The sequence below is a fragment of the Musca autumnalis genome, unplaced genomic scaffold (genome assembly GCF_047663935.1).
Source record: "Musca autumnalis isolate F117 unplaced genomic scaffold, ASM4766393v1 scaffold_2, whole genome shotgun sequence".
NCBI classification, from domain to species: domain Eukaryota; kingdom Metazoa; phylum Arthropoda; class Insecta; order Diptera; family Muscidae; genus Musca; species Musca autumnalis.
The window spans coordinates 100,859,959-100,886,292 of NW_027411755.1; the positions used below are offsets into that span (position 1 = coordinate 100,859,959).

At 38.4% G+C, this 26,334-nt stretch overlaps 1 protein-coding gene across 1 annotated transcript in view; it reads left to right on the top strand.

The window, feature by feature from the left end:
• Nucleotides 1–26,334, top strand: part of hook (hook microtubule tethering protein) — a 500,473-nt gene that overhangs the window by 11,752 nt on the left and 462,387 nt on the right. The window lies entirely within an intron of this gene.

Consider the following 26,334-nt stretch of genomic DNA (forward strand, 5'->3'; position numbering starts at 1 on the left):
AACTTCGTTGCTCGGGAGTAAAAACACACTTTCCAATTAATCTCATTAAGCAAACAGAAGGTAAACAAACGAAAAATGGAAATTCTCCCGTATTACACAATTTGTGTATTTATGGTATCACAAAAACCATGGGGCAAAGTCCATTCAGATGAATCTGATGATGATGATATTATGTATCCTTCTAAAATTTGGTGGATTACCGTAACGAATTTAATAAAAATTGCAGATTTTCGTATTATTGTACAATATAATGTCATTTTTACTTAAAAATATATTCAAAAACTGCGTAAAAGCATTGCCTCCATTATCCGGGAAAATCGATTATCCGTAATGCCTCCGGTCCCGACCATCACGGATAATCGAGGTCCGACTGTACCTATGTAAAATAATTATATGTGCAAACTAATATTATGATATTTAGTGCCGAAAACAAAATATATTTCCAATATTCTTTTTACATTGTAGTTAGTGCTTACGATTGCTTTTAAAATATAAAAGAAAATTGCGTTCTTATTAATTTCATATTAAAGAAAAATAATATATAAAAAAATTTTCATAGAAAATATTTATATGTGCAATAACGAACATTTTTAAAAAATGCATAATAATGAACAAAATTGATGTACATTTAACATGATATTGTATTGCCCTTGTAGATTAGGACTTGTTGTAGCCTTCGTGTCATAGAACCGACTAGGTTTCTTAAGGTGTTAGTCGTGATATACTCCCATTCCGCCAATAATGCACATTTCAATTCTTTGAGCGTCGTGCACTCCTTTGACTTCGCGAAAACTTTGGCAGATAGTATGTCCCGATGGTCTTCACTGTGTTTGTGGCCATGAGTTACAGCTGGCCACTCCAATAACGGTACATTTCGTGCTTTTAAAAACTCCTTTGTAGGTCGAACAGGGTGATTCGGGACAATATCCTGCTGGAAAGTCTAATTATATCCGTACAGTTCTCCAGCAAAATTTATTAAGTTGTTCTCTAACAACTCAACATATGTTTCGGCATTTATTTTTGTCGGAACAAAACTTAAATTATTCTTTCGTCCAGCTCTGAATGCAGCGCATACCATAAGAGATCCTCCGCGAAAAATTCCCAATTCTCAAATAAATTCTAACGGTATTATATTTCAATTTTTTCTACATTTTGCTTATGTCCTGTCAATTTTTGCTTAGTGGTAATATCTTCCTTGGATTTAAATTGTAATCCCGTTAGTTGGGACATTCGATTTTAACTTACAAGCCAATAAAAAATAATTATATGAGAATTATAAAACATTCGCGTCTGTCACGTCATAAAGGGAACACTTAACATCGACGAAAGTTTACTTTAAGTTTTGTTCCGACAAAAATGAGTGCCGAAACATAAATTTAGTTGATAGAGAACAACTTAATAGATTTTGCTCGAGAAATGTACGGATATAATAGGACTTTCCAGCAAGATATTGCCCCGAATCACCCTGTTTGACCTACAAAGGAGTTTTTAAATGCACGAAATGTACCGTTATAGTAGTGGCCAGCTGTAACTCATGGCCACAAACACATTGAAGATCTTCGGGGCATACTATCTGCCAAAGTTTTCGCGAAGTCAAAGGAGTGCACGACGCTGAAAGAATTGAAATGTGCATTATTGGCGAAATGGGAGTATATCACCACTAACACCTTAAGAAACCTAGTCGGTTCTATGACACGAAGGCCACAGCAAGTCTTAATCCACAAGGGTAATACAATATCATGTTAAATGTACAACAATTTTGTTCATTATTATGCATTTTTTAAACATTTTTGTTTTTGCACATATAAATATTTTCTATGAAAATTTTTTTATAAATTATTTTTCTTTAATATGAAATTAATAAGAACGCAATTTTCTTTTATATTTTAAAAGCAATCGTAAGCACTAACTACAATGTAAAAAGAATATTGGAAATATATTTTGTTTTCGACAATAAATATCACAATATTAGTTTGCACATATAATTATTTTACATAGGTACATATGCATACAATATTTGTTTATAGATTGTTTAGTATATCTGCAAACGCATCTCTAGTCTTTGATAATAAAGTTGTAATGTATCGGATGCCAGTCCATCTGCAATGTTATCGATCCATGTCGTCTCCTTTCTTCTTCTAACAGGGCTTCCTTCTATCTTTATGCGGCTTACATTTTGCAAGAATTTATATGTTTGATTTCGCATTATATCCCACAGGTATCCTGTCTTTCGTCTTTTTATAACTGAGATAAGTTCTCTTTCGCAGTACATCCTTCTTAGCACCTCGGCATTTGTTATATGGACTGTCCAAGGAATTTTGAGTATTCTCTATAAATCCATATCTCAAAAGCTTCCAACCTTTTTATATCAGCAGTTTTAATTGTCCATACTTCCGTTGCATACAATAACACAGACCAGACATATGTTTTGATAAAACGAATCTTTGTGTCAAGATTAATGTCATGACTCGTAAATAGTCTCTTATATTTTGAAAATGCTTTTCTGGCCAGCTCAATTCTGCATCTAATTTCTTTTGAGCACTCCCACTGTTCAGCTATTGTAGCTCCCAGATATTTGAAACTTTTCACTGTGTCAACGTAGGTGTTGTGAATTTGTCAATTATCTACTAATCCCATTTTCCTTCCGTAAATTACTCAATAAAATTGGAGTGGAAAATAGAAGCCGTGATTTTGAACTTTTGTGAAGTAGGAAACAAAGGAAAGGTCCTCAACATTCCATGTAAACAACAAAATTAAATGTTAAGATATTTCTTAAGTTTTCCGATTGTATACTCCTTCTTTTGGTCTTACCGAAGTGATATCACTGAATTACACAACATTTACTGTAGTTGTGTGTAATTTGATAAATGATACACCCAAAAGTATATGCGATTATTAATATATCCATTGTTTTGAACATATATTAACTCTGATATATTGTCAAAAAGTTCTGAAATCAAGGGGAAATTGGCCAAGAAGTCTTACGTCGTTTTAATTAAAAAATAGTAATGAAAATTATTTCATCAGTAATATAAGTATAAAATAAGTTTTACATCATTGCTAAATAAGAAATTTTCGCTAAAATGGACTTTCAAAATGTTGATCAGGTGGGCGGTGGGTGAAAGTATGATATGAAGCTTGTTATGGATGAGATGTGTTGCTGTGTGACTGCAGATTATGATGATGTGTGGCTGGTGGCTATATGGTGATGTGCATTGCAGATGATGATGGTGTGAAGAAACGTATGATGAGATGCATGTTATGGATGATTTTATATGGGAAAAATAAGAAGAATGAGTAACTGTAGAGGAGAAAATCAGATTGTTTTAAGAAGAGAGATTTGTTAAGAAATATTTTCTAGACTCTTCTAAGCCTAAATGACCCGCCCCAGAGCCACTTAAGGCTCTTGCAGTAAACAAACAGTACTGTAGGGTCAATAGAGGGGAAGTAAGAAAGAGATTCAATCACATGTACACCAAATAGTCTATGTCCTTTGGCCATCAGTCTAGGACATCTACACAGAAGGTGCTCAATTGTCTCCGTTTCCTCCTCATCTTCACATAACCTACAGTACTCAACGTTATTGTCAACCCACTTGACCCCTACATCGATTCTGATTTCTGACTTGCACTGTGAGAGGAGGGACGAAGTTCTACGCCCTGAGATTGCCGGCCAGATTGACTTAGATACCTTACAACCAGGTACGTCCTGACAAAGTTTAACGGTTTTCTCTGTGCAGAGATTACTGAGCTTATCGAGGAAAAGGCAGAGAGGTGTCTTGACAAAATTCTCCACCCTGAGGTCCGAGGATTGGGAGCCTCGTCTTGCTAGGTTAGGTTTGGGGATGTGTAGCCACCATAGTGACTGCGCCACTCGGAGACCTTTCGGTCCATTGTGATCATCCATAAATCAGAGAAAGAAGTTGAGAGGTACCTCAAAAGACAAAAAGAAATGAAAGAAAATAAAGAAAAAAGAGGGGGGATGTTGGGATAATAATAATAAATAGATTATTAAAGAGGAAAATGACATGTAAGAAAAAAGGAAAGTGGTGTTATATGTGATGGTTAGAAAACTGCCAGAGAAGTATTACGCTTATGGGTTGCGCCGTCCCAGCCAATTTAAATTTTATGATGATGTTATTAATGATTGTTGGCTCCATGTTTGAGTAGAAGGTTAAGCTGGGAGCAAAGCATACTGCAATTAAACTATGTCGCTTTCGAGCTGTCATCGGGCAGCGGCATAAAATAAGCTCGATAGAGCCTCCTTAGATTCTCCATCAACATCCATTGACTCGGTGGCAATCTGCCTCCGAAGCATAGTATCGGCAAGTGCCGATACAGGACCAGACTGAATCGGGTTTGTCAGAGTTTGCGAACCTAAGTCCACACCCTCTTCGACCACATCACCGTCAATAGACATGTCATCAGCAGACTTCCTAGTAGACTCAGCTGGGATCACCGTGGTGTCCAGTTCGTCGTCAGTGAGGCTGAGATTGTTTAACATGTCCTTTGGTGGCATGGTCGGAACAAGTCTCTCCAGTTGGTCGAGGAGTTCCCTACTCTGTTTCTCAAGACTGTCCCCGATGATTTTGAGATTTCCGTGTAGGTCGTCCCCGCCCGATACTACGGTCCTGTCAGCCGTGGACTGATTTACACCAGTCCTGGCTAAAGCGCTGTCCTTTGGAATTGCCGGTTCATCAACTATATTCCTGATCGAATTTTCTGCACTTGTAGCAGATACAGCTGTAGGTGCCAAGGCATCCACACCTAAGACAGCCGGATCACAATCGCATGATCTCTACGGCACGTGGCTTGTGATCTCACCAACGCTTACCGCCGGTAAAGGGTAATTAACTTCCTTCACCGTAACTTTTTTCCTCTTTTGTATGTTACCCATCTTACTTGATTGATATAGGGGAACTACCCCGATCCATTTTGGTCCACGGGGGGTTTAAAGGGAATAAACCCCAGAGTTTTTGAGATATGTGACGGCAGAACCACCTTCGGTTACCCTCAGGCGGTACCGGCTCGACATAACTCAGAAACCCCCTTCCCATCCGCCACCCGGGAAGACGTGCCCAGTAGGAGATTGGCAAATCCCGTGGGAGTTTCCCTCAACATTGCAATGTCCTGGCAATGTTTTTAAGATAGACCTAGAACTTTAACCAGTCCTAGATTTTATAGTGTATGACCTTAACGCTTTTAGAGCAGCCTGACTGTCCACGTAAACAGTGACCATCTAATCTACAAGGTCCGTCATTCTGACTAGTACCTCCAGGGCTTTCCAAATCGCAAAAACTTCTGCCTGAAAAACACTACAATTGTCATTAAGCTTATACGAGTTCATGATATTTAGTTCTTCACAAATTTACCAGATCCCATGCCTTCTTCCATCTTCGACCCATCGGTGAAAATTGATAGGCTATCGGGAAGTGGTCTGCCTTGTTCCCATTCACTCCTGTCGGGGATTATTACTTCAGCTATGTCAAAGTCCAGGTTTAATGATATGTAGTCAGTCTCATCTCCCCTGTCTTTTAGTCCAATCTGACCACATATCCGCTGTAGAACACTAGCATGTCCAAGATGTGAACATCGCCACAGATTTAGCTCCTTAAGCCTCAAGGCACATCGTGATGCTTGATACTGTACAAAAATATCCATGGGCTGGACGTTCAGTATGGCATTCAATGCTGCCTGAGGGGTGCGTCTTGCTGCTTCAGTAATAAGAATATACGCAGCTCGTTGCACAGTAGCTAACTTGGACAGATTGGAATTAGGACATGCCACCACACGAGACAACCATAAATCAAAATGGGACAGACCACTGTCCTATACAACCAATGTATTACATGTGGTCTGAGACCCCAACTCTTGCCTATGGAGTTCTTACAGGAATAGAGCGCGATCAGACCCCTCTTGGTGCGCTCCTCTTTGTTCCTTTTCCATCTTAGCCGATGGTCCAGGACCACTCCCAGGTATTTCGCCTCCGTAGAGAGATCTACCGCACACCATCCAGCATTGGCGGCACAAATTTGACAATATTTCATTTTCTGGAGAATAGTACCAGCTCAGTCTTGGCAGGGTTCACCCCAAGACCATTGTGGTGAGCCCAGCGAGAGAGCTTTACCAGCGCACCATGCATCAGTTCTGACAGCGTCGACAAGAATTTTCCACTAATTCAAATGACAACGTCGTCAGCATATGCTACTACTTTAATTCCTAAATTATCGAATTCCTTGAGTATCCCGTTCACCACTAGAAGCCGCAGTAGTGGTGATAAAACTCCACCCTGTGGGGTGCCCCTAGTGACTGGCTTCCTTACGGAACTCTCTTCAATACTGGAATTGATCAGTCTGCTCTCCAGAATTCTATCATTTCAGTTAATTTGGATAGAGGGGACACTCAATAGCTTCAGAGAAGAATGAATGGATTCAAGCTTCACGTTATTGAACGCACCTTCTATGTCTAATAAAGCGGCCAATGTGTGATCCATGATCTTCTCAATATAACCCCCTACCTCGTGTAGCGCTGTCTCTGTAAATTTCCCTTCATATAAGCATGCTGTGAGGTGCTTATAAGGTCACGATTTATATAAGATCTAATCTCCAAGTCGAGCAGCCTTTCTAAAGTTTTCAATAGAAGAGAGGAAAGACTAATCTTTCTGTAGTCCTTCGGCAACGCGTGGCTTGGTTTCCCAGCCTCTTTCCACAGTGCCGGTATGTGCGACAGCAGTAGATAGGCCCTAAAAATAACCTTCAGTATAGTGATCAAAATCGGCGGTGCCTTTTGAAGCATAGCCGGAATGACACCATCTGGGCCAGGAGATTTGTAGACCTGAAAAGTGCTGTTCGCCCAAGAGATCCTTGAGTCGCTTTTCAACCTGTTGACAAAGACCTCCTTGTCAGGAGTATAGTAGGGATACGTAAAACCGATTTCGGTTAATCGATTATTGGCCGTAAAATTTCTAAAAGGTCGTAGTCGACTATTGACTGTGCGAAAACCGAATAATCGATTATTCTTAATCGACTTTCGAAAGACGGAGTCAACTATTATTCGTAGTCAATTATTATTCGTAGTCTTTTATTATTCCTGGTCGACTATTAATCGTGGACGACTATTAGTCGTAGTTGACTATTGGGTGTGCTAAAACCGCGTAATGGACGGTACTTTTTTATACTTATATATGTACATCACGGATCGCATTAATGAAAATTATCGATTATAATCGGTTTTCGGCGGTTAACGAATAATCGAAAGTCGATAATCGACTAACCGAAAATTGAGTTTCAAGTTTTTCACGAAAACCGTATAATCGAAAAACCGATTATTGTATTTCACTGCGTATCCCTAGAGTATAGGTTCTGTTCGAATCCAGACTTGGATAAGAGTCAGCGTCCTTGTTTGGTCCTGTTCGCTTTGGTATATGCTCTCCTGCTAGCCTTCCTGAGGATAGCCAGATCTTTATTCCACCAAACTGGCTGTGTTCTCCTTCCTGGATAAGATAATGGGCAAGTCTATTCATAGCAATCACGCAAAATCGTTGTTAGGTCCTCAACCCGCCTGTCAACTTCTCTCTCTGTGTGAAGTTCTGGAATGTCACACAGTCTTGAAGAGGCCAAAAAGTTAAATTCCTTCCAATTGGTTCTCCTGGGATTCCTATGTGGTGGTTGCCTTTTTCTTCCACACGAGACTCGAAAGTCCGAAAAAGAGCATTCCTCCGATACCACCAGTCTGTTATGGAAGCATCCTCCATATTTGTAAGAGTGAGGTCTATTACCTCCTCCCTTACCCTATTCGGGAAGGTGGCCGGGTTTCTCCTTCTACATACTCGTAGATTATTAATTGAAATGAAATCGAATATGGACTCACCTCTCGTATTGGTGTCGCTGCTGCCCCAGTGGAAGTGGTGGGCATATCGCCATCACTGTAATTATAGAGGTGAATAAGATTTAACCTTTTCTTCGCTATAATACAAGTTCTTACCTTCTCCCCATTCGAGGTATAGAAAAGGGAGTATCGTCCATAGTTTAGTCCCTATTTTAAAATAAATAGGGTTGTCCCTTACAATTCTTAATAAACTCGGCGCTCGAACTATCCATGGTGAATTTCATCACCGTACCTCTTCCTTCTGGGAAGGATTTCACCAATTTCCAGCTGTCGGTCTGGAGGGGGCTGTTCTGCTTCTTGATCAGCTTCAACGCCTGTGCCTCATCCGAATCAGGAGGTGGCACCCATGTTGTTGCCGCTATTATGGATGGGATCTCAGCGATGGAAATCGCAGCCAGCCTGCAACCGTCCCACAGAGCATAAGAGCCATTTACTGTTTGGGTGAGGAAATCACGCGATTCCAAGAATATCCATGGGCTGGACGTTCAGTATGGCATTCAATGCTGCCTGAGGGGTGCTTCTTGCTGTTTCAGTAATGAGAATTGACGCAGCTCGTTGCACAGTAGCTAACTTGGACAGATTGGAATTAGGGCATGCCACCACACGAGACAACCATAGGTCAAAATGGGACAGACCATTGTCCTATACAACCAATGTATTACATGTGGTCTGAGACCCCAACTCTTGCCTATGGAGTTCTTACAGGAATAGAGCGCGATCAGACCCCTCTTGGTGCGCTCCTCTGTGTTCCTTTTCCATCTTAGCCGATGGTCCAGGACCACTCCCAGGTATTTCGCCTCCGTAGAGAAATCCTACCGCACACCATCCAGCATTGGCGGCACAAATTTGACAATATTTCATTTTCTGGAGAATAGTACCAGCTCAGTCTTGGCAGGGTTCACCCCAAGACCATTGTGCTGAGCCCAGCGAGAGAGCTTTACCAGCGCACCATGCATCAGTTCTGACAGCGTCGACAAGAATTTTCCACTAATTCAAATGACAACGTCGTCAGCATATGCTACTACTTTAATTCCTAAATTATCGAATTCCTTGAGTATCTCGTTCACCACTAGAAGCCGCAGTAGTGGTGATAAAACTCCACCCTGTGGGGTGCCCCTAGTGACTGGCTTCCTTACGGAACCCTCTTCAATACTGGAATTGATCAGTCTGCTCTCCAGAATTCTATCATTTCAGTTAATTTGGATAGAGGGGACACTCAATAGCTTCAGAGAAGAATGAATGGATTCAAGCTTCACGTTATTGAACGCACCTTCTATGTCTAATAAAGCGGCCAATGTTTGATCCATGATCTTCTCAATATAACCCCCTACCTCGTGTAGCGCTGTCTCTGTAAATTTCCCTTCATAGAAGCATGCTGTGAGGTGCTTATAAGGTCACGATTTATATAAGATCTAATCTCCAAGTCGAGCAGCCTTTCTAAAGTTTTCAATAGAAGAGAGGAAAGACTAATCGGTCTGTAGTCCTTCGGCAACGCGTGGCTTGGTTTCCCAGCCTCTTTCCAAAGTGCCGGTATGTGCGACAGCAGTAGATAGGCCCTAAATATAACCTTCAGTATAGTGATCAAAATCGGCGGTGCCTTTTGAAGCATAGCCGGAATGACACCATCTGGGCCAGGAGATTTGTAGACCTGAAAAGTGCTGTTCGCCCAAGAGATCCTTGAGTCGCTTTTCAAACTGTTGACAAAGACCTCCTTGTCAGGAGTATAGTAGGGATATGTAAAACCGATTGCGGTTAATCGATTATTGGCCGTAAAATTTCTAAAAGCTCGTAGTCGACTATTGACTGTGCGAAAACCCTATAATCGATTATTCTTAATCGACTTTCGAAAGACGGAGTCAACTATTATTCGTAGTCAATTATTAGTCGTAGTCTTTTATTATTCCTGGTCGACTATTAATCGTGGACGACTATTAGTCGTAGTTGACTAGTGGGTGTGCTAAAACCGCGTAATGGACGGTACTTTTTTATACTTATATATGTACATCACGGATCGCATAAATGAAAAATGTCGATTATAATCGGTTTTCGGCGGTTAACGAATAATCGAAAGTCGATAATCGACTAACCGAAAATTGAGTTTCAAGTTTTACACGAAAACCGTATAATCGAAAAACCGATTATTGTATTTCACTGCGTATCCCTAGAGTATAGGTTCTGTTCGAATCCAGACTTGGATAAGAGTCAGCGTCCTTGTTTGGTCCTGTTCGCTTTGGTATATGCTCTCCTGCTAGCCTTCCTGAGGATAGCCAGATCTTTATTCCACCAAACTGGCTGTGTTCTCCTTCCTGGATAAGATAATGGGCAAGTCTATTCATAGCAATCACGCAAAATCGTTGTTAGGTCCTCAACCCGCCTGTCAACTTCTCTCTCTGTGTGAAGTTCTGTGAAGTCCTTCCAATTGGTTCTCCTGGGATTCCTATGTGGTGGTTGCCTTTTTCTTCCACACGAGACTCGAAAGTCCGAAAAAGAGCATTCCTCCGATACCCCCAGTCTGTTATGGAAGCATCCTCCATATTTGTAAGAGTGAGGTCTATTACCTCCTCCCTTACCCTATTCGGGAAGGTGGCCGGGTTTCTCCTTCTACATACTCGTAGATTATTAATTAAAATGAAATCGAATATGGACTCACCTCTCGTATTGGTGTCGCTGCTGCCCCAGTGGAAGTGGTGGGCATATCGCCATCACTGTAATTATAGAGTTGAATAAGATTTAACCTTTTCTTCGCTATAATACAAGTTCTTACCTTCTCCCCATTCGAGGTATAGAAAAGGGAGTATCGTCCATAGTTTAGTCCCTATTTTTAAATAAATAGGGTTCTTCCTTACAATTCTTAATAAACTCGGCGCTCGAACTATCCATGGTGAATTTCATCACCGTACCTCTTCCTTCTGGGAAGGATTTCACCAATTTCCAGCTGTCGGTCTGGAGGGGCCTGTTCTGCTTCTTGATCAGATTCAACGCCTGTTCCTCATCCGAATTAGGAGGTGGCACCCATGTTGTTGCCGCTATTCTGGATGGGATCTCAGCGATGGAAATCGCAGCCAGCCTGCAACCGTCCCACAGAGCATAAGAGCCATTTACTGTTTGGGTGAGGAAAGCACGCGATTCCTCATCCTTACAGTTAATAACTTTGACGCCCTTGTATACGGCTGCCCTGCCAAAGCCGGTCTTTCTCTCATCCACATCATGGGAAGTAATGACCTTCCTCAGAAGGCCCTCTACCAGCAACCAGTGGTCGTCATTGATCCTGCCTTCAGGGTCAGTTCTATCAATGATTGCTTCCAGAAGGTCATCTCGCCTTTACAGGCCCTCCCTGTTTGAGCTCCCTTAACTGGCTATTAGACTGGCGATCACCTAACCTCTTAGCATCTGGATGCGGGTCCTCAGAAGATCTCAATCTCTTCATACTCGATTGTAGTGAAGAGGTTGTCTTCTGGCCGCTAGCCAGCTTTGAGGTTGATGAACCGTCAGTCCCAATCGCCCGACCTCTAACAGAGCCAGTATTCCCTTTCTGTCCGTTTTTGTTTTTACCCGAGGGGCTGGATTTGTTCCCCGCCCTGATCCCGCAGATGCCTGTTTTCCTGTTTGTTCCGCAAATCAGTTGCTTCAGAGCATACCCCGCCCCTGTTTTACCCAGCCGCTTTAGTAGCATTCACCGGCAGGGCTGTCGCAGCAGCTGGGGGCTTGTGTGGCAACTCCACCCGTGCATGCACTTTTGGCTTCTCCGACTTCGGGGACCGTGTCGGTGGGGCAGATGAAGCCGGGGTCTCCTCCCTGCCGCAGACACCTTTGGTGTCCGCAAGGGCTTCGGACAACCCGAGCTTCCGGCTTGATTCGGAGTTATCAACCCGGTCGTTGGGCTGGTGACTATCTCCGAGTCAGGACGCTGAATCCGATCGATAGGCAGTGGAAGCTTCTCAATGTGAGGATACTTCCTCTCAATCCTCCTCAAAAAGCGAACCTTCAACCTTATCTCCCGGAATTCCGCCTGAGAGACCTCTTCTGGTAACTTGTCCACAAATCTAGAGCAGTTATTTCCTGCTCTTCCTGGTTAGCAGTCCTCGAAGCAACCGAGGGGGACACCTCCCTGTTCGTCTGGGATGGGATAACCGTGGTATCATCAACCGAATATCCTTCCAGTTCCTAATAGGAGAGCTTTCTCGGCTCAGATTCAGGGTAGCATTTTACCTCAAGAGATTAAGTAATTCCCTACTCTGTGTGTTGATGGAGTCGCTAACTCTGTCCAGAGTCGGAGTGGAACAATCGTCCCCGCCCATATTTCCGTTAGTTGCACTGGGTGCAGCGATGTCCGTGGTCGTAGCAGTGATCGTTATCAAGAGGATTTGGTTTTTGTTTTTAAATTTTATTCATCCATAAATAATAGTTTCACTCCGTGGTGTGATTTTAACAACATGGATTTAAACCTAAAAAAATGTAAACATATGTGCTTTACCAGGAATTCTCCCATTTCAGGGTATTATAAGATTAATGGGACAGTCTTGATGTCTGATCCAAAATTAAATTGTAATAATCACATTATATCAATGGTGAATAAAGCTAATGGTGTATTATGTTTTATAAAACGATGGGCTAAGGAATTTTCAGACCCATATGCCATTAAGCAATTATTTGTTTTCCTTGTTAGGCCTATATTAGAATTTTGGTCGGTAGTGAGGATCCCACTATGCAATTTATGCCGATAAAATAGAATCCGTTCAAAAAGAGTTTTTACTCTTTGCCTTGAGAAGTTTTCATTGGAATAGTGACTTTGTTCTTTCTTCATATACTAGCAGGCTAAAAATAATTCGATTACCCACATTAAAAAGCAGACGCATAATGATGAACACTATTTTCGTATTGAAAATTTTAAATGGTGATATACCTTCAGACTTCCTTATTTCTTCTAATAGATTAAATATTCCTATTAGATCTAGTAGAAACTATCAAAAATTATATACTGATTTAAATCGTACAAATTATTTATCATGTGAACCTGTAGGTTAGTTTAGGTTTGTGGATGTGCAGTCACTAATTTGTGACTGCGTCACTCGGATACTTTCCGTTAATTGAGTAAAATTGAAAAAGTAGTTAGCAGTGTTCGGCAACAAATAGTACCTTATCATAAGGTACCGTACATGTACACAAAGTTTACACTTGCGCTCCAAAATCCACTGGATTTCACAAAATCCTGAAATACACCCCGGTGTTTACACTTATTTTTTGTTGATTTCAAACATATCACAATGATCAAGGTAGATGCATATGCGCAGCTGATCGAACATGAATTTTCAAAACAAGTTGTTGTAAATTGAATTAAACATCAAAAATATACGACAATATAGAACTTTACAACGTATTTCGAAAATTATCGTAAAATTATCAATATATCGTATTAATAGTGTATAGTACCAAGAAATAAAAAAAATAAATAATAATTTTATCGTTGAGACATCATAATTATAAATTTTGATAGATAAAAGTTGTGCTCAGAACCTGCAAAATATTAGTACTTGCAGTAGTTTTCCCGTTTAGTGCTAAAAATTCGTTCCCGTGCACCGAAATCTAGCAAGACTTGCACTTCTCTTTAAACAAAAATAGCGCCGAATAACACCCTCTTCTCCTGTTTTCTGCCATAAAATTTTGGCCTAGTAGAAACTAGCAGCAAGCATGTTCATATGTTCATTGGTATCTAATATTATAACTGATATGCTGATTTTGACATTTCTGTTGGAGTTTTTGCAATTTCCGTAATTTTTACGTTCCCGTATTTTTTAGGAAATTTGTATGGGGAAGCAATTTTTGACAATTCGCTCCATTTTCTAAAATTACCATAAAAAAGTACGGGAACACAACGAAAAATAGCATTGTAACAAAGTAATTTAATATTTTTTCACATTGTTTACAAATTTTGATACTAAAATTTTTTGTTGCATCAATTCGCACATCTACCTTGTTTATTGTCATACGTGAAAAGTGTTGCAACTTTTGGTACTTTTTTAGGCAAAAGCAAGGTTGCATATCATGTGTACTGTGATTTCGAAGTTGATTTCGCTGAAATCACGAAATGAGATGATTTCATTTTTGTACGCAAAATCATGATAAATTTTGCTTGATTTCGCGCGAAATCACGAAACGCCTACGAAATCACGAAACGAAGCCCAATGTAAACCAAGCAAAACACTAAAAAAAATTATAAAGTTTATGTCACGTACACAAACATAAAAAATCCTTTTTAGTGTTTGTCAAACACACATGTTTGGTACGCAACCTCCATCGTAACAACCTCGTACCCAACCAAAAAGGTTGCGTACATCAGCGCGTACATTAAAAAACCACGTAGAGCACATCATAATGTACCTTTAGAAAGAAAGTGTTGGTAGGGTACGCTTACATTTGTATTAAAAATTTTTAAAAATTAAGTATTAAAAATATTAAGTTTAATTTTTGGGGAATATATAGAAATGAAATAGAAGTAAATATAAGTGAATATGTATCTTCAATTAATTATGACTATAAATGCCATTATTTAAATGTCATAAATACATATGCAAGAAGTTAGTAATGCCTAAACAAAACGCTCTCATTGAATATCTGAAATCTTGACATTTTTCAAAAGGGTTGCTATAGGGCTGTAGGTTATGGAGGAGTTTTTTATTATTATTAAAAATCAATATTTTAGCATTGTCAAGAAAGCATCGAAGAATTAGGTGGAAATATTATTCCTCGCACACCAAAACCATAAAGTACCTATCCCTTTTTTTGACATCATAAAAATTATGAGTTAAAAAATTGTAAACCACAATACTGGTTTTTACTTTTCTTGTGTATTGTAATAAATTATAACCATTCAGGTACCACATGAATGATCTAGTTGTTGAGTTTGTTACACTCGTAGCCTTATTGTATAATTTACGGAAAATTTCGCGGAAACCCTTTGGAATAGTTGCAGGTAATTTAATTTTTTAAGAAAATTCATTTTTTGCAAACTATATATGCAAAAGAACCCCCGCAAATGCTATTTAGTTCATTTTTAAACGTTAAATTAAAATAATTATAAAAATGCCAAGACCAAAAAATATTGTTCTTCGTGATATGTTCAGTACAAACGAATCAAATCAAACAGTGTGTAATTTACGAAATTGCGTCAACAATGTTTTAAATTGGCATTCCGCAAATTTAGAGCGACATTTGAAAAATGTGCATCCCGATTTGTATGCGAACTATATTTATCAAAAGCGGGAAAACCCAAATGAAAAAAGTGACATCAAAGTATTATTAAAAAAAGTGTGAATCCAAAAAATATTGAAACAGCATTGGTGAAATTTTTTCCAAAAAATGGACGTCCTTTACATATGGACGAAGGTAAAGCCTTCAAAGTTCTTATAGAACCCGTTTTAAGTGTACTCGGGATAACGGTAAATGAACATAACGTAATGGAACGAATTATCGCTTTCTCAAAAATATTAAAACGGAAATCTCAAACGATCTTAAAGGGATATTATTTTCCCTTAAGATGGATGTCGCAACAAGGCTGGACTTAAGTATGCTGGGTATTAATGTTCAATACATTAAACATGGTAAAATCGTTGTTAAAACGTTGGCTATAAAGGAACTTAGATCAAGTCACACTTCTGAATATTTAAAAACAGTTATATTGGATGTTCTAAAGGAATATGATGTTGATTTACGTAATATTTTAACGATTACAACCGACAACGGATGAAATATGCTCAAAACTGTATGAATCCTGAACTCTGAAATGCAATTGTCGATAAATAATGATACCGTGGATTTCGAAGAAGATGAAGATTATATCGATTGTCAATAGCTAACACAATTGAATCAATTGATTTTAACATCTCATCGAACACAATTACTAGCATTCGTTGTGGTGCTCACACTCTCCAACTGTGTGTAAACGATGTTCTGAAACAGTCGGCAATAAAAGACAATGTCGATAAGATACGATTCGTGGTAAAAAAACTTAGAAGTAAAATGATTTTAAATTTTCAAAGAAGTGAACTCTACAAAAAACCTATCACTGATTGTGCAACACGTTAGAATTCAACATATAAAATGATTGAATCCTAGAAATGAAGGAAATTATAAATACACTAAGCAAGGATTATCCTGATTTATTTCCCGAATCTGAAGAATGGTCTTTCTTAACTGAATTCTTGGCACTATTTTAACCTATTTACAATGCTACCGTTATGTTACAAAGCGAACAGTTGTGCTATAGTGTTATTGTTATGGATATAACATTTCAAATTGACGCTTTACCGGATAGCAACATGAAAACTCTTCTTAAGGTATATATATATATATATATATATATATATATATATATATATGAGGAAAAGTCAAAATTTTTTAGTTTCCATGAAGCCAAGGTTTGCACTATTATAATACGCGAACTATTGTAGTTTACCAGTAACTATGACTATTGCTGGATTATTTTAGATGTTTTTGTACAAAGCTCAAAAATTTAGCAAAAAAATTTAATTTACGTGGTAGTTACGACCGCGTAAAGGAAAAAACATAGGTAAAAACACGTTGAAGCTAAACAGGTTTTTTACATTGCTATTCGATTTCTGATTAAACCATTCAAATGACGGACATCTGTCCAAAGTAAAAGTAGGAGAATACAAAATGAAGATTACACTTCTAATGTATCACTTTCCAAAATTTCCACTGCATCCACCTTTTATGGATGCTGACATTTTGAAGCCGGATTTCAGGTGTTTTTGGTATTTTTTACGTAACTGGGACGCGCATTCGGATATTTCGAAAAACCAATTATAGGATTAAAGAACTCGCGATTTCGCATAATCTGATATGTATATTGAGTATGTAGCCCACACAGCAGCAGAGTAATCTACTGCCATAGGCCAAAATTTAGTGTGATATTTTTTCTAAAAAACCTATTTTTTGGGTACAGTATTTACAATATCGTTTTGAGTGTGCTGGTACCCCGCGATATTTTAGTTTTTCGACGATCCGGATCATATGAATAACAGATCATAAAAATCCATCTACTAGAACGGCGGAAATGGCTACTGCAAAAATTGAAAAATTTGCGAAAAATATTTTTCAAAATATCGCTGACTAATTCGCGTTTTATGTGGATCGTTTCCATTTCAATTAAGAAAGTGAATCATCACTCGCGTTTGTAGGAAAACAGCGGTTTGAAAAATTTAGTGGCATGGGAGCTGTATCCGATTTATCCAAAAAATACTGTGTGATGCTACATCCACGGTTCTTGATGGATTTTATTGAAATATGTTTAGATCGATGTATTTTTTCACGGTTGATAGTGAAATCGGATGCGCATAAAAAGTGTATGCACTTTGCGCAAAATATAAGCGTTATACAGTTTGTTGCACACTAAACTGCAGACGATGGTACATCTTAGCGGCCAAAGTAAATCCTGGCAAATGTGTACAAAATTAAAAGAGAAGAATTCGCTGTATTGGTAAACCGCATGCGCATCAAGTGATTTTGAGGATTTCGCGATTTACACGCATTTCAAAATGAACATTACCCGATACAATTTTATTTCAAGATTATACCCCATTAAAAGGAACCCAACATTTATTTGAAAGATATCCATATCTTCTGCTAGATGTTAGCGTGTTTTCGAGAAGTGATTAGAATAAAAAATGTGATTTATTGCGTGAAATTTAACTAAAATAGAAGAAAAACTCCGACCTATTTTTCTTACATTTTGTTCAACTAACTCACAAAATAAATTTTAATAAATATTTTCTCTTAAAAAAATTTTATAAATTTCCTCAATATATTTTTTTGTTTTTGCTATAATATGAAAACCACTAAACGGATTTGTATAGTTTTGGTTTCATTTGAATTTTCGCGATGTATAGATTACGTACATATTTTTTATATATTTTTCAGAGGCATAAGCAGGTTGAATTTTATTAAAACAAGTTGCAAACTACCAATTGTTTGCAATTCTTTCCTAATTTCCGCGAAAATGCACAACTTTTTCACTAAAGTTATGGGACCTCAGTAAACATATAGTATGTAGGGAGCCCCTAATTAAGAGAGTTTCTCAATATAATGATTAGAGTCTTTTAAAGATTTTTATCTTTTTATCAGAATTGAAACCGCCATAACTTTTGCGCGCAACAACCAAAATTAGTGTCACGAACAGATTTAAGAATGGAATTTTTTTTCCAATCTATGTACCAAAAATCTTTCATGTAGCTTAAAAAAAAATTTTAATTTTTTTTTTATGGAAAACTAAAAAATTTTGTCTTTTCTTCATATATATATACTCTCAGAAAACCATCATCAGTGAGATTTCTAATATTGTACAGGCACTACCTTCAACCCAAGTAAGCGTGGAACGCTTATTTTCTGCTACGAAATACATATTATCTGATCAGCGCAACCGTATGTCAGCAACAAATCTTGAACATATATTAATGGTAAATGTAAATGGGGATTTCAATTATGAAAGTTGAGCTTTCTCCTGTTAAATTCTATTTTCTTTAGTATTTTATATAATCTGTTACATATGTTTTCACATGTTAATCTTTTATATATTCGTTAATTTTTTATAAAATAAATAAATGTTTTCATATTTACTGGTTAAATATAAATATAGATACTTTTGTATTTTATTTATACGATATTCACTCTTATTTTTATGGTTGTATTTTTCCTCATGCCATTCATATTTAATATCTCTTTATACGCAACCTCTTTATAAACATCACCCAGGTGTACGCAACCTCTATTTGTTTTTTAGGGTACATAATGATGTACGCTACGTGGTTTTTTAATGTACACGCAACATTTATAATGTACGTACCCAACCATTTCGGTTGGGTACGTGGTTGTTACTTTACAATGGTGGTTGCGTACCAAACATGTACGCTACGATTATCTTTGGGTACATGTACACAAACGCAAATTTTTTTTTTAAAGTTTATGTACATGTACGGTACCTTATCGTAGTGTAACTTTTCATGCCAGGTACGGTACAAAACGTTATGGTACGGTACCATAGTGTATGTTTTCGAACTCTGGTAGTTAGTTTTAAGGAAGAAAAAGTTTGGGTGATGATGGTTGGATAAATTTGAAATACGATTCACGTGTTCAGGTTGCGCTGTCCCAGCCACATCAGATTTCTGATGATGTTGTCGATTAGAGCAGGTTCCACAGTTGAATAGAAGGTTAGACATGGTGAAAAGTGAACACCACACGGGAGGTGCTCGATCGTCTCCTCCTCATCCTCAAAGAGTCTGCATATATGCAGTACCTTCTTCCATCTTGAAACAGTCTGTATAAAAAGCCAGACCGTCCAAAGGGGGTTCCGGTCGTCTCTACTAGGGATAACGGCATCTATATCAATCTCAGAACTGGTGATATATAGTCGCTTAGTTTGCCACGTTGGTTCACATTGATACCTGATTCATTCAGGATACATCCATGCCCATAGGCACAATCGCGCCAGAGATTCTGTTTATGCAGCCTTAGGGCTCTACGAGTTGCCTGACACTTAATGCTGAAGCTCAGAGGCCTTAAGTTCAGCATTGCGTCCAGAGCAGCTTGGGGTGTGTTCCTGGTGGCTCCAGTTATAAGAATCGAGGCTGCTCTTTGCACCTTATCTATTTTGCTGGATGTCGATTTTTGGCGCAGTGTATAACACAACGGTGTTATACAACCAGTGTATAGTCGATGGGTTTAGACCCCAACTTTTTCCAATAGAATTCTTGCATGAATAAAGTTCAATTAACCCTCTCTTCGCCCTCTCCTCAGCATTCCTATTGCATCGTAATTGACAGTTGTCAAACCCACTATGAGAGCAAATATCTCATGACCCATAATATCTACAGTCTCGTTTCTTACGTCTTTTGTTAAGCAAACTTTGACACACAATCCATGCAATTTATATGATGATATCGAATTCCGTTTCGAAGATAGATGCAGCATCATACAAGTCCCAGGAAATATAACATGTTGGATAAATAATATGCTAAAAAGCAGAATTATAAATGCCAATATCGGGGAGACAAAAATTAGGAAAACAGTACCTAGAGGCACCCCCAGTGTGGAGTGGTCTCACCGGAAATACAAGTCCCAGGAAATATAACATGTTGGATAAATAATATGCTAAAAAGCAGAATTATAAATGCCAATATCGGGGAGACAAAAATTAGGAAAACAGTACCTAGAGGCACCCCCAGTGTGGAGTGGTCTCACCGTTGCTGTGGCTACTCGTTAAAAATTATATTTTGACGGAGCTGGATAATCAAGGTAGCAAAGTTGTTGCCTATGCGGACGACTTAGTGCTATTGATTTCCGGTAAGTTCCCGTCCAACATTTCGGAGCTTATGCAAGGAGCCTTATCGACGCTGTCGCGTTGGGCCAAGGCTAATGGCCTTGGAGTAAATCCAACCAAGACAGAACTAGTAATGTTTACTAGGAAGCGTAAGCTCGGCGTCTTTTTTCCACCAACACTGGATGGAGTGCTACTTCAGCTCTCGCCCGAAGCAAAATACCTTGGTACAATCCTGTACTGTGTTACGAGCGAGTCAATGCAATAAAATGATCAACAATTATTTTCGACAATCTCGAATACAGGGCATGTTTCAAGTTCTAATCGGCTAGCTCTGCCGTGGCGAGGTTACTGTATCCCGGGTTATCGCTCATAACATAGATGGCGCCCAACGCAACAAAAACATGATGTAATTTAACCAACGTGAGGCCTTGATCGTTTAATTCAAAGCCAAATTTTACCCTAACTTAAAAAAAACAAATTAACTGACGTCAAAGTTAAATAGTAAAAAACGTTGTTGATTGTAGGGTAATCTTGGGCCAAGAATTAACAACATAAATTTATCATGAGATCGAATTGAAACAACCTATATTCATTTTTTTCTTGAAAATGGCTGATGATAGATGTTTCCTTCGAAGAATAGGATCATTTAAATCCAGTCATCACATTTCTGACCTTCTTTAAATCTTCAACACCCTCAATTTTGTCTAAGGGCGGTTTGTCAGTCGGTTTTTTATGATACAAAATATTAGAAGTGCTTCTGCGGCAGATACACCTTGGGCAGGGTTGAGTGGCAAATCTCGCTTCGCTGATCAGTCTGAGCTCAGTGAGTGTTAGTTACTAAGCATTATTGCGGCCAATGAGGCGAGATTTAAAAATACTGGGGATCTACTGCATAGCCTCTAGATCGACCAAAATATCCATTGTAAATATTTGATAAGGTTCAGAAATGTTTAAGTTCTAAAACTAAAGTTTTTTTTTGCATTTAGGAAATGATTTGAAAGATCATAGTATATTGCTCAAAGATCAAGTGATCGACACGTTTGATATAAACAGATGCTTTGAGCACCATCACAAATCACCCAAACCTGTCAAAAAAATGGGCAGCTGCTCTCTCTCAAAAAACATCTATTGTAAAACAGAAGAAAATAAAGCAACCACATATTCGTCTAGAAAAATTATATTAAAAAAAGAAGAAAAAATACTAGACGATAAAACAAATATACATATGTATATTAAAATAATAAAATTATATTGTTCATTAATTACATCTCTCAAAAACATATCGACGCCTCCAAACAATAGTATGCTAAGTCGACTTAGCATGTTTTCAAGTTCTTTACATTTTTACATTTTACGTCCTTTAACTTAAATTCTGTCAAATTTTGGTAATGATCGGTCAATCCGAACAGAAGTTATAAACAAATGTTTACTTAGCATTGCAAAGAAGGTCAAAGAAAATTGTAAACTTTGAGAGCTTCTCCTGCAGAACTCACTTTTCAGACTTACAGCGTGTTTTTGTAAAAATGTTTGCCTGTCACACGAACCGTTCGTACTAAAACGTATACGTTCAAAATTTGGTTCTTGTAAAATTTTATGAACCATTCGTTTTTATCTGAAAGCTTTCGTCTATTTTTTAAAAGCTTTTATATTTCAGGGTTTCCATGATACTTTTTTTGTGAATTTTGCATAGGCATCTGCACGTAAAATGTGTTACTTGATGGCAACCCCGATACACAGATGTCAAACAAAAAATAAGAAAAAATGTAATCAAATTTGTCCAAAAATAATTGTGATAATATGAAGAAACGGATGTACATATACGCGTGTGCTTCTATGGAAATAAATAAAATTGCATTCCCTTCCAGTTTTCGTGTGTTTTGTGCCATTAATTACTCAAATTATTTAATATTCTTTCAAAACGATGGGTCTTTTCCATTCGTTTATTTTTTACGTATTCGTTCGTCTGATTTTGTTACGAAAACAAAAACAAAAAAAAAAAAAAAAAAAAACGAAAATAAAAAGCTTTCATTTGTTTGTCACACGAATACAAACGTCAACCGCTATGAAAACCAAATTGTGTCTTTGTTCATGAAATCGACGAACGAATGGGCAAAAACTTTTTACAAAAACACGCTGTTAGCATACTATTATTTGGAGGTGTCGATATACATTCATTGTAAAACAGAAAAAAAAGTAACCACATATTCGTGTAGAAAAATTATATAACAAAAAGAGAAGAAAAAATACTAATATTAATAAAAATTAATAAAAATAATTTTACATGAATAATTATATTTATGAAAAACCAAGAATGAAACTTTTGTACATAAACACTATAAGTGAAGTGTGATTGCATCTAAATAGTCTAATGAATTACGCATCACCTAATATAAACTTAACTAGAATTAATAATACCTTTCCATATTGCTTTTGTCAGAATAAGATTTTCCCAAATTTCAATTGGTCAACGCATTGATTTTCCGAAAAGAAAAACGAATTAAAATTTCAGTTTCAAGCTATTAAACTATGTACCTCCGTAGTTCTGCGAATCAGTCTCCTAACAAATTGAACACGTCAAGAGGTCGCTATAAACGACCCAATACACCTAGCACATCTTTTCTAAATTCATTTGATTCTACAACCAGTAGACCACTGGTAGTTCCTTCTCCACCGGGTTTTTCTAATTTACCATTGTCCAAATCTATACTAGACGAACCAGTACCTCAATTCGTGACATCTCCTTTACCAACGACTGAAGATTCCGACTCGTCTTCCGATAGTTCAAAGTCGCACATATTAGACTCTGCTAATCCTAATATTTTGAAGATATCCCAACTCAGCCAAACATGACCTCAGCACCAACTAGAAACCTGGGAACAACTGAACCAGGCCTAAATATTAATAGCTTGTTATCCATATTGGAAAGTATTAGAGGGGATTAGCGCACCCTAGCCACCGAATTGAGTTCACTTAAAGCAACGGTATCGAATTTGCCTCAACGTCCATCACCCCCAGATATGCCTACTGATCGTAATCAGGAAGAAACGGACCCGATCCAAAACTTAGTATCATCGCCGAGAACGAATAGGCCCAAAATAGATCTGGAAAAATGGAAGATAAATTTTAACGGTACAGGGAACGTAGACGATTTTATTTTTAAACTTGACACTCTAATTGAGAGGACTCGTTGCAGTCAGGAACAATTAGAAGCAAATTTCCAAATTTTCCTTAGCGGAAAGGCAGAAAAATGGTATTGGGAATTTGTTAAGAGGGATAATGATTCACCTTATCATCTTATTAGGAATAGTTTGCTTAAGGAATTTACAGTGATCGAATCTGATGATCAACTTTTATTGAAACTGCATTCCAGAAGGCAACTGCCTCGAGAATCCTACGACGAATTCCACTCAGCTATATTGGCTATTAGCTACAAAATGAAGGAGCCTCTGCCTGAAGAGCGATTGGTAAACATCATAAAAAAGAATGTTTGTACTGAGCTAAAATTTTTGCTTTTCAAGTATCCAATTTGCATTCTCTTAGAGACGTAGCGCGTAAAGCTGAACAAATCATGAAAGAAACGGTAAATCCCATAAAAACAGTTGGTCGTCAGGTACACGAATTGGACTTAGAATCTTCTCAAGATGACAATTTAGAGAGTGAAGAGAGGACCCTCAGATAGAGGCCATCCAATTTTCAGCCCCTTCCAACAAACATGATTATTCCCTTATAAAATGTTGGAATTGCTTATCCTTTGGGCACTCTTATATATACTGTCCCGAGCAAATTCGGAATCTATTTTGTTATAAGTGTGGTGAGCGTGGCGTTGCAACAGTTCGTTGCAAGAACCCCCATCCGGGAAACCGGAAACTTAGCGAGCTGGCTTCCGGGGACACTCGTTCACCTCAACCACCCCCGAGTTCAACTTAGGGCTAAAGAGTAGTCTTCCACAGGAAGACCAATCTGCATTGCCACTATCATGTGATGATGCTTTACTAACAATTCACCAAAATTCCCAGATTGTACCCCAAATTTCCAAACGTATTCTAAATTGCCGCGAGCGATATAAGAAACGTAAGGAATACCGCCGTTTAATTGAGTCCTCTATTCTATGTGGTATATCAGATGAAAGACCTTTTGCAAAAATTTTGATACTGAATGTAACTTTTTTCGGTTTGCTGGATTCAGGAGCCAGCGTGTCTGTCCTAGGCATGAATAGTAGAGTTTGCAACTCCAAGCCGTAATGGCAGAATTTCCGTCTTTTGAAAAACTTGGTCTGGGCAGAACCACTCTTTTAAGCCACCATATTGACACCGGCGACGCTGTGCCAATAAAGTGCAAACATTACCCGCTGTCACCTCCCAGGCAAGCAGAAGTATATGGAGAACTCGATCGGTTGTTGCAATTAGGTATAATCGAGGAGTCGAATTCACCCTGGTGTTTCCCCATAGTGAATGTTCGGAAACCAGGTAAAATTCGACTTTGTTTAGACTCGAGGAAGCTAAACGCCATAACCAAGAAAGACTCTTATCCATTGCCTCATATTAATGGTCTATTGACTAGGTTGCAGGATATCCAGTTTATTAGTGGGATAGATTTGAAGGATGCGTTTTTCCAAATACCGCTCACGGACTCGTCTAAGGAAAAGACAGCTTTCGCTGTACCCGGTAGACCCCTCTACCAGTACACCGTTATGCCGTTCGGTCTTTTGGGGACACTCGTTCACCTCATTTCCTCTCGTTTAAGAGAGAAAGTATTTATCTATTTGGACGACCTCCTTGTTTGTAGCGCCACATTCTCTGACCATCTTCAAGTCCTTCGTGAGATAGCCCAACTGTTAAAGTCTGCTGGACTGACCATTAATGTTTCAAAGAGTAAATTTTGCCAAGCCGAGATAAAGTATTTAGGGTATCGAATAGGGAGAGGTTGCCTTAAGGTTGACCCAGACAAAGTCTCAGCAATTGTTGATTTTCCATTGCCAAAAACTCCCAGGCAAGTACGACGTTTTATTGGTATGGCCAATTGGTACCGTACTTTTATCAACAATTTCGCTGATATGTCTGGCCCACTAACTGATTGTTTGCGTGGTGGAAAAGGAAAATTTAATTTAACATCTGAGGCAATAGTTTTGAATTGATTAAAAAGGCCCTTAGTGAAGCACCAGTACACGCCCAACCGGATTTTTCTAAGGAGTTCATCATCCAGTGTGATGCCTTTCGTGTTGGTGTTGGAGGAGTTTTATATCAGATAGACGAAAATGGTAGGGAGAAGCCAATAGTTTTCGTATCACAAAAATTAAATCGCGCTCAGCGAAATTATACAGTCACAGAACTGGAATGTCTGGCTGCAATTGTTTGTGTGAATCGTTTTAGACCCTACGTGGAGGGATTACCTTTTAGGATCATAACGGACCATTCGAGCCTCAAATGGCTCATGAGCCAAAAAGACATGAGCGGCAGATTGGCCCGTTGGAGCCTAAAACTCCAGGGATTTGATTTCCGAATAGAGCATCGTAAGGGTTCTTTAAACGTTGTTCCAGATGCGCTATCCCGTTTTGATTTAGACGCAATAGATATTGATTTGAGCTTCCCTGAAATAAATTTATCGTCGAGCCATTTTGATTGCCCTGACTATCATGCCCTTCAGACTACCGTTAAGGAAAATCAAGATTCTTTACCAGACGTTCAGCTTAAAGATGCCAAAGTATTTAAACGCGTTAAGTTCCGCATGGGTGTTTGTAATGAAGAAGATAGCTTATGGAAGCTTTGGCTCCCAAAATCTTTAAGAGAGACTGCAATTAAGCTTGGTCACGAAGTAAGTTGTCGTGGTGGATTTTTGAAAACTTTGGCTCGCATACGGGAGAAATATTATTGGCCCTCAATTACCAAAGATATTAAACAATATATTGAATCTTGTGATGATTGTAAAATCATTAAACCACCCAACCAAATACTCCGTCCCCCTATGGGCAATTCTTTCAAAACCATACGACCAATGCAAAGATTATATTGTGATTTTTTAGGTCCTTACCCATCAACGAAGTCCAGAAATACTTACCTCTTTATTATTCTTGACCACTTCACCAAGTACATATTCCTCAAGCCCATGCCGTCTGCCACG